Genomic DNA, 10598 nt, shown 5'->3' with positions numbered 1-10598 from the left:
TACTAGGTAGTGAAGGAACACACCTCAAAATATTAAACACTGTCTGTGATAAACCCACAGCCAGCATCATACTGAGTGGGCAAAAGCTGGAAGCATTCCCCTTGAAAACCAACACAAGACAAGGATGCCTTCTCTCACTACTCCTATTCAACATAATATTGGAAGTTTTGGCCAGGGCAATCAGGCAAGAGAAATAAATAAGTGAGCATCAGGATTGCTGGTGGGGAATTAGAAAATACTCAGGCCAAAACCCCTGTCTCACAGGGTTATGCACAAGACTGAGGAATCATTTATATAACAACCCGACAGGTGAGGCTGATGCACAGACATGTGGCATCCTGCTGTTCTTGCTACTTCAAGTGTGATCTGGAGACCAGCAGCAGGAGCTCCAGCCTTGTCATTAATCCAGAGTCTCCTGCTCAACTCCAGACTTCCTGGATCCCAGCACCACGTCCAGGTGAGTCCTGTGCATGTGGGAGGTGCTTGCTTGAGTGTCCTCTAGGCGTGGGGTCAGAACTGTGCAGTCTGCTCTGGGTGTGGTCTGACCAGATCCCTTAGAACTGGAGGTCCAGGGTTCAGTCCTTGCGCTCATTCTTTTCCATTGCCAATCACTCCCTCGGTGCCCTCATCCATGCTTGAGGTTTTTAGTATCATTTATATGGTGTGAACTCCTAAGTCCATTTCTCCAGCCCAGTCCTTTCCCCTAAACTCTGGAGTTCAGTCCAACTGCAGCTCCGTCACCTGCATTCCTAGTAGATGTCTCCTCCACTGAGTGCCTGGGATGCCCCCTCCTCAGTGAGCTCCTGCCAGAGTCCCCCCATCTCTGCTGATAGCAGCTCCACCCTTCCTTCTACTCACGCATTTTACAACAATGGGTGTCCTTGATTCTTCTTTCTCATACCACAGATACAATCCATTGGCAAATGCTGTGAGTCCATCTTCAAATGCATCCAGAATCCCCTCATGTCCCACTATTTCCTCTGCTCACACCCCAGTCAAGGTAACGACATGTCCAGCCTGGAATACTGTACTTGCTTCCTCCTATTTTCACTTCTGCTTGCCTCGTCCCTCACCTCTCAATTCCATGCTCAACATAGCAGTCAGTGACATCCTTTTAAAAGAGAAATCATATCATGGCCCTCTTCTACTTAAAGCTGTCCTCTAACATCCCATCCCACTTAGAGCAAAGGTCAGATCCAACCCCACTGCCCTCAAGCCCACCTGCTGTGGCTGCACTTCTGACCTCATCTAGTTTCTCTCTGTCCAGCCCTCCTGGCCTCCTTGCTTTTCTGGGAATAGACACCTTCCTGCCCTAGTGCATTTGTCCTGGAGCTTCCCCTATGTGGAAAGAACTTCCTAGACATCCTCATGGACACTCACGTGTCCCTCAACTCTTTCCTCAAAGGTCACCTTTGCAACGTGGTGCACACTGACCACCCAGCACAACAGCCACCTTCCCTGTCCCCACTCTTCATACCCTGGATCACCTGCCACACTGCACTTACCACCTTCTAGCACTTTCCTTCCTTACTCTGGTTCTAGTGTATCAGTGTATCTATCGTCTGCCTCATCCCACTGGAACATGTGCTCCAAAAGGCCAGAGATTTTTCTGACTTTACTTCAATGATGTTCCCCACATGCAGAACAATTCAAATGTCAGTGGAATGAATGATCACTGTAGAGCACCTCCTATTCTAGACAGGATCCTTATTAACATAGCCTCAGGCCAAATGCTTTTTTTGTGGCAGCTACAGTAGCAGGTCCCCTCACACTGACATGGAAGCTGCCTGTGCTTTTCTCAGCAGTGCTGCTTGTGTCCTCCCTCCCCCACCCTCCTCCCACACCAACCCCCCCACACACTGCAGCGCACAACCAGGTTTTTTTCTTCATGAAAGAACAATTCTAGACTATGGACTCAATTTTACAAACAAATATGAATCTAAATTACACTCTGCTTTAGATTCATGAATTGGGATTGGAGCCAGCACCAAGATCTCTAGAACCAGGGCAGGGAGAGAGGGCAGGAGAGCAGAGCAGAAGAGGAGCCCTAGAAGGAGGCCAGGAGCTGAATGGGCCTGAAAATTTGTCTCAGAAACACAGAGACTCCTGTGTGCAGGGGCCGCCCTGGATCATGTGTAAATCTCTGTGGTCACAGCTCTCTCTGGACAAGTTTCCACTGAAGGGACAAGGACAGTGGAGCACTGAAGCTGACCCAGCTGAGGACTGACCACAGAAAGCCCATGATGGATTCAGCAGCAACTGGGCACAGGCCCCATCCACACTCGGCTCCTCACAGCCTTCTCCATCCCCACCTGCAACAGACTCAGCACAGCAAACATGCGGATTCTGGAAGGTTCTCAGGTCTTTATTTCCTATTTCAAATTTTGGGAATTGACTTATTTAATTAACTCATCAACCTCTCATGGAAAATATTTGAGGAAACACGTTTACGTTCAGATTCTTATTTTCAGTAGGGAAGTAAGAGGTTGCAGTGCAGGGCACCAGTAAGTTGAGACCGATATGAAGATACCAAGCTCCACCTCTCTGGAACAGGAAAGATGACTGGGGAGGGAACACAGGTCAGTGTGGGGACAGGGGTCACAGTGGACATGGGGTTGGCTGCCTCTCTACCTCTTCCCATATGCTAACAGAGACGCAGACACATTCAGATGCCTTTGCAGAAAGAGATGCCAGAGGCTCTGGAAGTCACACAGGGGAGGCGTGAAGAAATCCTGCATCTTAGTCCTACACAAGCAGCTGTCTCAGGCTACAGAAAACAACAGTCATGAACAAATTCAGGTCATTCATGGTAAGTGATGACGCTCTGAACAGCCCACCACACACTCAAAATGTCCCAGTCAAAGAATCCCCATAAGCCAGTTTTTTCCCTTCTGCCCCATCCTCCGCCTATTTTAGGCCTCCCAGAGTCTCACCTTTACAAGCCGTGAGAGACACATCAGAGTCCTGGGCACTGTCACTACCTGGGGTAGAACAAAAACAGGACCTGGTCAGATCCTGAAGGAGAGGTGGGACAGGAAGAATTATGGGGTGGGTGAACTCCTCCACACTCCAGCCCCCACCACTTCCACGCAGCCTGAGAGTAGCTCCCTCTTTCTCCATCTGTGGGAAGAAAATGTCCTGTGAGGAGACAGGGAGGAGGCAGGGCCATGAGATCTTAGAGGAACCTCCTAGTCTTGGACCCAAGAGAAGTTTCCAGAACTATCACTACAGACCAAGGGCAGATTCAGTAAATAGAAGGAAAGCAGGTGTGGGTCCTGGACCAACTGCCCTCCTAAGGTCTGTCCTTAGCAGGGACCTTCCCCTGACTCGTGAATGCTGGAATCAGGTCCCCGTGACCACAATCATCAAGGTAATACATCTGTCCTTCATTGTCACATATGCTTCACAAGAGTAAGTACTGGCACACAGGGCCCCAGGCTGGGTCGGCCCATGTGTAAATGGTGCCTTCCAGTAATGAGGCAAGGCACACTTCTTCCCCGGGGCTTGAAACCCCCAGTTTGACAAGAAAATGCATACCCCACTCTTCACGCCTTCCCTACCTGAGCTCTTCCTCCTCCACATCACGGCAGCGACCACAGCTCCAGTGACCACAGCTCCAAGGAGAACGAGGCCAGCAACGATGCCCACGATGGGGATGGTGGGCTGGGAAGGCAGCTCTGGGAAAGAGGGGAAGGTGAGGGGTCCTGACCCAAGGCCTCAGCCCTGACCCTGCTGAAGACTCCAGAAGGGCTTCTGCTTTCCCTGAGAAGAAACATGACCCCCATTCCCTCCTTACCCATCCCCCTCCTTACCCCATCTCAGGGTGAGGGGCTTCAGCAGCCCCTTGTGCTGCACATGGCATGTGTATCTCTGCTCCTCTCCAGAAGGCACCACCACCGCTGCCCACTTCTGGAAGTTTCCGTCCCCTGCTGGCCTGGTCTCCACAAGCTCGGTGTCCTGAGTTTGGTCCTCCCCATCCCACTGCCAGGTCAGTGTGATCTCCGCAGGGTAGAAGCCCAGGGCCCAGCACCTCAGGGTGGCCTCATGGTCAGAGATGGAGTGATGGGTCATATGTGTCTTTGGGGGGTCTGAAGGGATGAGTCATAAAATTCAGGTACTTTGTATCTCTCATGGGATATCCCAGCAGCACCCATGTGACCATCTGAGATTGGACAGGACACCTGGGGTGGGGAAGGGAGCACAGAACCCAGACACCAGCCTGGACACAGGCACCTGGGATAATCTCCTATTCCTTGGAAAGTTCTAGTCTCTGAGGGAGGAACAGTGACTTCTGGTCCTGACCTGAATGGAGGCCGAGGGACTCAGAAAAGCTGGAATCAGGCCTCCAAAGACACTGAGTGTGAGACAGAGAACAAGGCCTGAGAGAAAAAATCACGGTACCCAAGACTGCTGCAGGGGTTAAAGAGGATCCCTGATCAGTATTCCAGGGACTGTCTTCCCCTCCGTTTCCTCAGAGGTCATCCCTTAATTGTCCTCGAGAGCAGACAGGCCCTCAGAGGAAACTCAGGAAAACTCATGTCATTCTGCATTCAAGTGCGGGCAATATTCTAGCGCTGATCCCATTTTCTTCCCGTCCTCGTGGCAGGCCAGCCCAGGAGATCTATAGGAGATGGGGAAGGCTTCCTACTGCCCCTGGTACCCGTGCGCTGCAGCCTCTCCTTCCCGTTCTGGAGGTGTCTGCGGAGCAATTCCACGCACTCGCCCTCCAGGTAGGCTCTCAACCTCTCTGCCACATTGTTCGCCTCCAACAAGCGCTGGGTGTTCTGAGCCTCCATGTCCGCGGCAGTCCAGGAGCGCAGGTCCTCGTTCAGAGCGATGTGATCCTTGCCGTTGTAGGCTCTCTTGTCATAGCCGCGGAGGAAGCGCCCATCTGGCCCCACTTCGCAGCTATACATTCTCTGGAAGGTGTGAGACCCTGGCCCCACCCCCGCAGGGATTTTGAGCTAAACTGAAAATGCTGGGGCTCTCTCCTGTTGAGGGCCTGGGCGTGTCCTTCAGCCCTGGGGTGGACCTTGGACCCAGAGACTCGGGGAGACCCGGGCCGTCTGCGGGCGATAGGGAGGGGTAGTGAACTGCGCTCCGGGCGGGGGTCACTCACTGGCCTCGCTCTGGTTGTAGTAGCCGCGCAGGCTCCGCAGGCACATTTCGCTAATCTGTGCGTCCACCTTGAGTCTCCTTGTCTCCCTCTCCCAATACTCCGGCTCCTCCTGCTCCATCCAAGTCGCCCGCGGATCCATCCTCAGACTCTCGTTGATGTGGAACCGCTCGAACTGCGTGTCGTCCACGTAGCCCACGGCGATGAAGCTCGGCTTACCGCCGCCAGGCCTGGACACGGCGGTGGTGAAATACCACAAGGAGTGGGAGCCTGGGGGAGAGGAGGGGTTGAGACCCGCTTGACCCTCTTCCCGGCGCTGCTCCCGGGTCGTGCGCCCTGGCGGGCGGACTCTTCCCTCCTCCCCGCAGAGACAGTTTCCTTCCCCACGCGGCACTCACCCTCCAGGGTCTGGGTCAGGGTCAGGGCCCCGGAGAGCAGCAGCAGGAGGGCTCCGGGCGCCACGACCACCATCCTCGGCATCTGGGGAGAATCTGAGTAGGGGTGGGTGACTGGGGACTTTAGAACCGGGACCGCAACTACACTAAGTGGCTTCTCTAGAACCCCACACGCAATGGGAGTGGGAACTGGGTACGCATCTTGACTATTCAACCAGAAGTTCCCGACACAGGATTGGAGAAGTGAAACTCAGGTGAGTGGGGAATCCCCAACGCTGTGCATCCCCAATGCAGACGCGGCCCTGGAGCCTGAGACCCTGAGAGCCACGCCCGGGACCCGATTCCTCTTCTCCTACACGAAGCGTCTTTGTCACACTGTCTGCCTGAGTCCTGGTCAAAAATTTGCCTGGGGAACCGGGGAGAGACGCCCAAGCTGCGCCCAGCCCCTTCCCCTTCATTTCTCTTCCTGGAATCCCAGTCCCTGAACTGGACTCCCTGCCTCCTTACCTCTTCCCTTGGACTCTTGTGCAAGGAAACTCACCATGGGGAGCTTGATGCCAGAGAGTGAGCTCGCCCTGGGAATGGAGGTGTAGAGACAGGGGTTTTCTCTTTAAACCTGGTGAAGTTTTTTCTGAAGGCACCAGACAGAGATTCTCATAGAGACCAGTTTCCTTTTTGTTTATTAATACAGTAGGTAGCACAATATTGGTAATCCCTGAATGATTAGAATTCCAATCTGTAAAAGACCTGTGTCAAAACAGCATTACACTTAAACTCTCAAAGCTCCTAAATTTTACTTTCCCAGACTATGGATCTGTGACTCCAGTTGTTACATTTAAAATTATCTTCATCCCCTAGTCCAAGTTTCCCTGTGTGAGTCCAGAACATCTTCTGAATACAAAGAAGCAGATTTGTTACGGTATATTGCAACGGGGAGTCTGTAGTCATCACTTCAAAGTTGCAAGTGCTCCATGCAGTCCCAATGCTCTTCACCAATGCTCCATTGCTGCCGGTTTTTATTAACTATGCACATCTAAGCAGTGTGTATATTTTATTTGGACACAATATTTTTGTAACCCTTTTTTTAAATCTTAAGGAGGCCATTAGTTCTCAGCCAGTCCCACAAAATGTATTAAATACCAAATGGAAAAAACCCCCTCCTAGGCTCCTCCATGGCTTTAGAATTCTTCCCCTTGCTCCTTTTCCTCACTTCCTGCTTCTCCAGACTTTCTCTCTGCCCCTTTCATCCCTCACACACCCTCCCCTACCCTTAGTCCCCGCCACCCTGTCGCTCCTGAATTGTGGCAATGATACTGTCCCTTACTTCCTGCCCAGGTCTGTCCTCCCCACAGTGCTCAGCAGTCCTGCTAATGTGACTCAGGTCATGTCATTTCTTCACTTACAACGGTTGGATTTTGGTCTACCGTTTTGCTATATGTTTTCAATTTGTCTCATATCTTTTTGTTCCTGTTCCTTCTTTGCTACTTTCTTACGTGTCAAGTATAGATTTTTTTAGGTTATGGTTTTAATTCTCCTAGTGGCTTTTAGCTACATTTCTTTACATTCATGTTTTATTGTTGTAAGAATGGAAACTCAATTCCTTGACTTTTCACAGTGAAGTTCAGGTAATATTAAACTACATCCAGCAAAATAAAGGACACTTGTAACAGTGGAGTTTCATTTAACCTACTATTATGCTATTATTGTTGTATATATAACAACAATATATATTATAAACTCAATACAGTGTAACAGTTTTTGTTTTAGAAAAGCAGCCATATGTCTTCAGGAAATTAAGAAAATGGATGTGTATGTGATATGTGTGTGTGCATCATTTCTGCTGTTAATTATTCCTTTCTGTGTATTTGGGTCACCATCTAGTATCATTTCCTTTCAGCTTGAAGAACTTCCTTTAAAATTACATGTAGTACAGGACCCCTAGGAAATGAATTTTATGGTTTTGATGATATAAAAATGTCTTTATTTGCCTTATTCCGCCTGCCTCTTTTTTTTTTTTTTTTTTTTTTTTTTTTGCTTATTAGGGCATTTATGTATAATAAAATTTACCAGCTTTAGCTGTGCTTTTTGGCGAATATTGATCATTATTTGTAGATGTGTAACTACCACACTGCCCAGTAGAGAAACACCAAATGCAAAGAACCCACTGCTGGGCTCCTCCACTGCTTTGGAGTCCTTTCCCCTGCTCCTTTTCCTCACCTCCTGCTTCCCCGGCCCTTCTCTCTGCCCCCCATCCCTCCTTTCTCCTTAGTTCTCCAGAATTGTGGCACTGTAGAGAACAGTTTCTTTTCCCTAAAAACTCTCTCTATGCCCCTTTCTATTTAATCCCTGCCTCCTACCCTCACCCCTCCCCTCCACTCAACCACTGTTCTGCTTTCTGTCACTGCATTAGTGAAATTTCTAGAATTTCATGGGCATGCAATCATATGTGATGTAGTCCTTTGTTTGGTCTCTCACTCAGCATAACAATGTTTCAGATGATGCCATTCATTCATTTTTGTTGCTGAGCAGCTGCCTAGTATTGCTGGAATCCCAGTTTATTCATTGGTTTCTCTATTCTCCAGTTGATAGACATGTGGATTACTCCAGTTAGGATGTGTTATTAATGAAGCCACTATAAGTAACTGTTCACAAGTGTGGCCTTACACTTTTATTTCTTTTGGATAAATACACATTTGTGGGATTGCTGGGTCATGTGGTAATAGATGGGCAGCTGTATAAGAAATTGCCAAACGACTTTACAAATTGGGTGCAACATTTTTTTGCATTCACACTAGCAATATCAGACATTGATATTTGTTCCATATTCTTGCCAGTATTTAGACTTATCATATGTCTTTTTAACTTTACCTATTCTAGGGGATGTGTGGTGGTTTCTGCTTGAGGTTTTTACTTTCACTTCTTTGATGACCAGTATTGTTTGCTATCTTTTCATGTTCATCTAAGTGGATTATTACATATATTTTCTGAACTATTTTGCAAATTCAGTAATTAATTCCAGAGACTTTTTCAGAATTCCCTAATATTTTCTACATGTGCAATTAAGATGGTGACAAAGAAAGACTTATATTTCTTCCTTTCCTATCTGTTGATCATTTACCTTTTAAAATTATTTTTACTTGGTAGAGATGAGGTCTCACTATGAGGCTGGTCTCAAACTCCTGAACTCAAATGATCCTCCCACCTCAGCCTCCCAAAATGTAGGGATTATAAGTGTGAATCACCATGCCCACTCCTTCTATTGGTCTTTTATTTCATTTTCTTGCCATGTTTTACTGGTTAGGATGGTTGTTAGGTGTTTAAACAGTAATAATGAGAGCACACATGTTTGTTTACAAGGAACTTAAATTTACAAGAAAAAAAGTGTAGCCCCATTAAAAAGTGGGCAAAGGATATGAGCAGACGCTTCTCAAAAGAAGACATTTATGTGGCCAAGAAACATGAAAAAAAATTCAGTATCACTGATCATCAGAGAAATGAAAATCAAAAGCACAATGAGATACCATCTCTTGCCAGTCAGAATGGCAATTATTAAAAAGTCAAGAAACAATAAATGCTGGCAAGGCTGTGGAGAAATAGTAACAGTTTTACACTATTGGTGGGAATATAAACTAGTTCAACCATTATGAAGGATAGTGTGGCCATTCCTCAAAGATCTAGGACCAGAAATACTATTTGATCCAGCAATTTCATTACTACGTATACCCAAAGGAATATAAATCATTCTACTATACAAACACATGCACATGTATGTTTATTGCAGCACTATTCACAATAGCAAAGACATGGAACCAACCCAAATGCCTATCAGTGATAGACTGGATAAAGAAAATGTGCTACATATATACCATGGAATACTACAAGCCATAAAAAGAAATGAGTTTATGTCCTTTGCAGGGACATGGATGAAACTTGAAGCCATCATCCTCAGCAAACTAACATGAGAACAGAAAATCAAACACTGCATGTTCTCACTCCTAAGTGGGAGTTGAACAATGAGAACACATGGACACAGGGAGGGGAACAACATACACCAGAATCTGTTGGGAGTGGGGAACGAGGGGAGGAAATTTAGAGGACAGGTAATAGGTGCAGCAAACCACCAAGGCAGACTATATGTATGTAACAAACCTGGACATTCTGCACATGTGTTCTGGAACTTAAAGTAAAACAAAATAAAATAAATAAAAAAGAACTTGCATATCTTACATGTATGCATATGTTCATTGCAGCACTATTAACAATAGCAAAGAATTGGAGTCAAACTAAATGTAGACTGGGTAAAAAAAAAAAAGTGGCACATATACACCATAGAATACTATGCAGTCATAAAAATGAATGAGATCATGTCCTCTGCAGGAATGTGGATGGAGCTGGAGGCCATTATCCTTACCAAACTAACACATGAACAGAAAACCAAATACCACATGTTCTCACTTATAAGTGGGAGCTAAATGAGAAAACATGGACACTTAGAGGGGAACAACACACACTGGGGTCTACTTGACCGGTGAAGCGTGGGAGGAAGGAGAGGATCAGGAAAAGAGATAATGGGTACTAAGGCTTAATACTTGGGTGTGTACTAATGGGTACAGAAATAATCTGTACAACAAAACCCCATGACACAAGATTACCTATATAACAAATCTGCACATGTACCCTTTAACTAAAAATGAAAGTTAAATAAAAAAGAAAGAAAATGCATGCCTGGAAAGAGCATATGGTTGAGTTCTGTGTTTTTTTTAAACCTAGTTACACGATCCCTGCGGTTCACTGGAGTGTTGATTCATGTAGGTTTTTGTCATTACTGATATGATAAGTTTTAGGTCTACCATGTTATTTTCCCGGTTTTTGTTTCTCTGTTCCTTTTGTCCTGACCAATGACTTCTTATTAAAAACCATAGAAACAGGCCGGGTGTGGTGGCTCAAGCCTGTAATCCCAGCACTTTGGGGGGCCGAGGCGGGTGGATCACGAGGTCAAGAGATCGAGACCATCCTGGTCAACATGGTGAAACCCCGTCTCTACTAAAAATACAAAACATTAGCTGGGCATGGTGGCGCGTGCCTGT

General features: G+C 47.1%; 1 pseudogene; it reads right to left on the bottom strand.

Moving 5' to 3' along the window:
- Positions 1-3556: 3556 nt before the first annotated feature.
- LOC108298407 lies at positions 3557-5637 on the bottom strand (annotated as a pseudogene).
- Positions 5638-10598: the final 4961 nt, after the last annotated feature.

Source organism: Cebus imitator, unplaced genomic scaffold (genome assembly GCF_001604975.1).
Source record: "Cebus imitator isolate Cc_AM_T3 unplaced genomic scaffold, Cebus_imitator-1.0 Scaffold953, whole genome shotgun sequence".
Taxonomy (NCBI): Eukaryota; Metazoa; Chordata; class Mammalia; order Primates; family Cebidae; genus Cebus; species Cebus imitator.
This window is presented reverse-complemented; position numbering and strand designations above follow the sequence as displayed.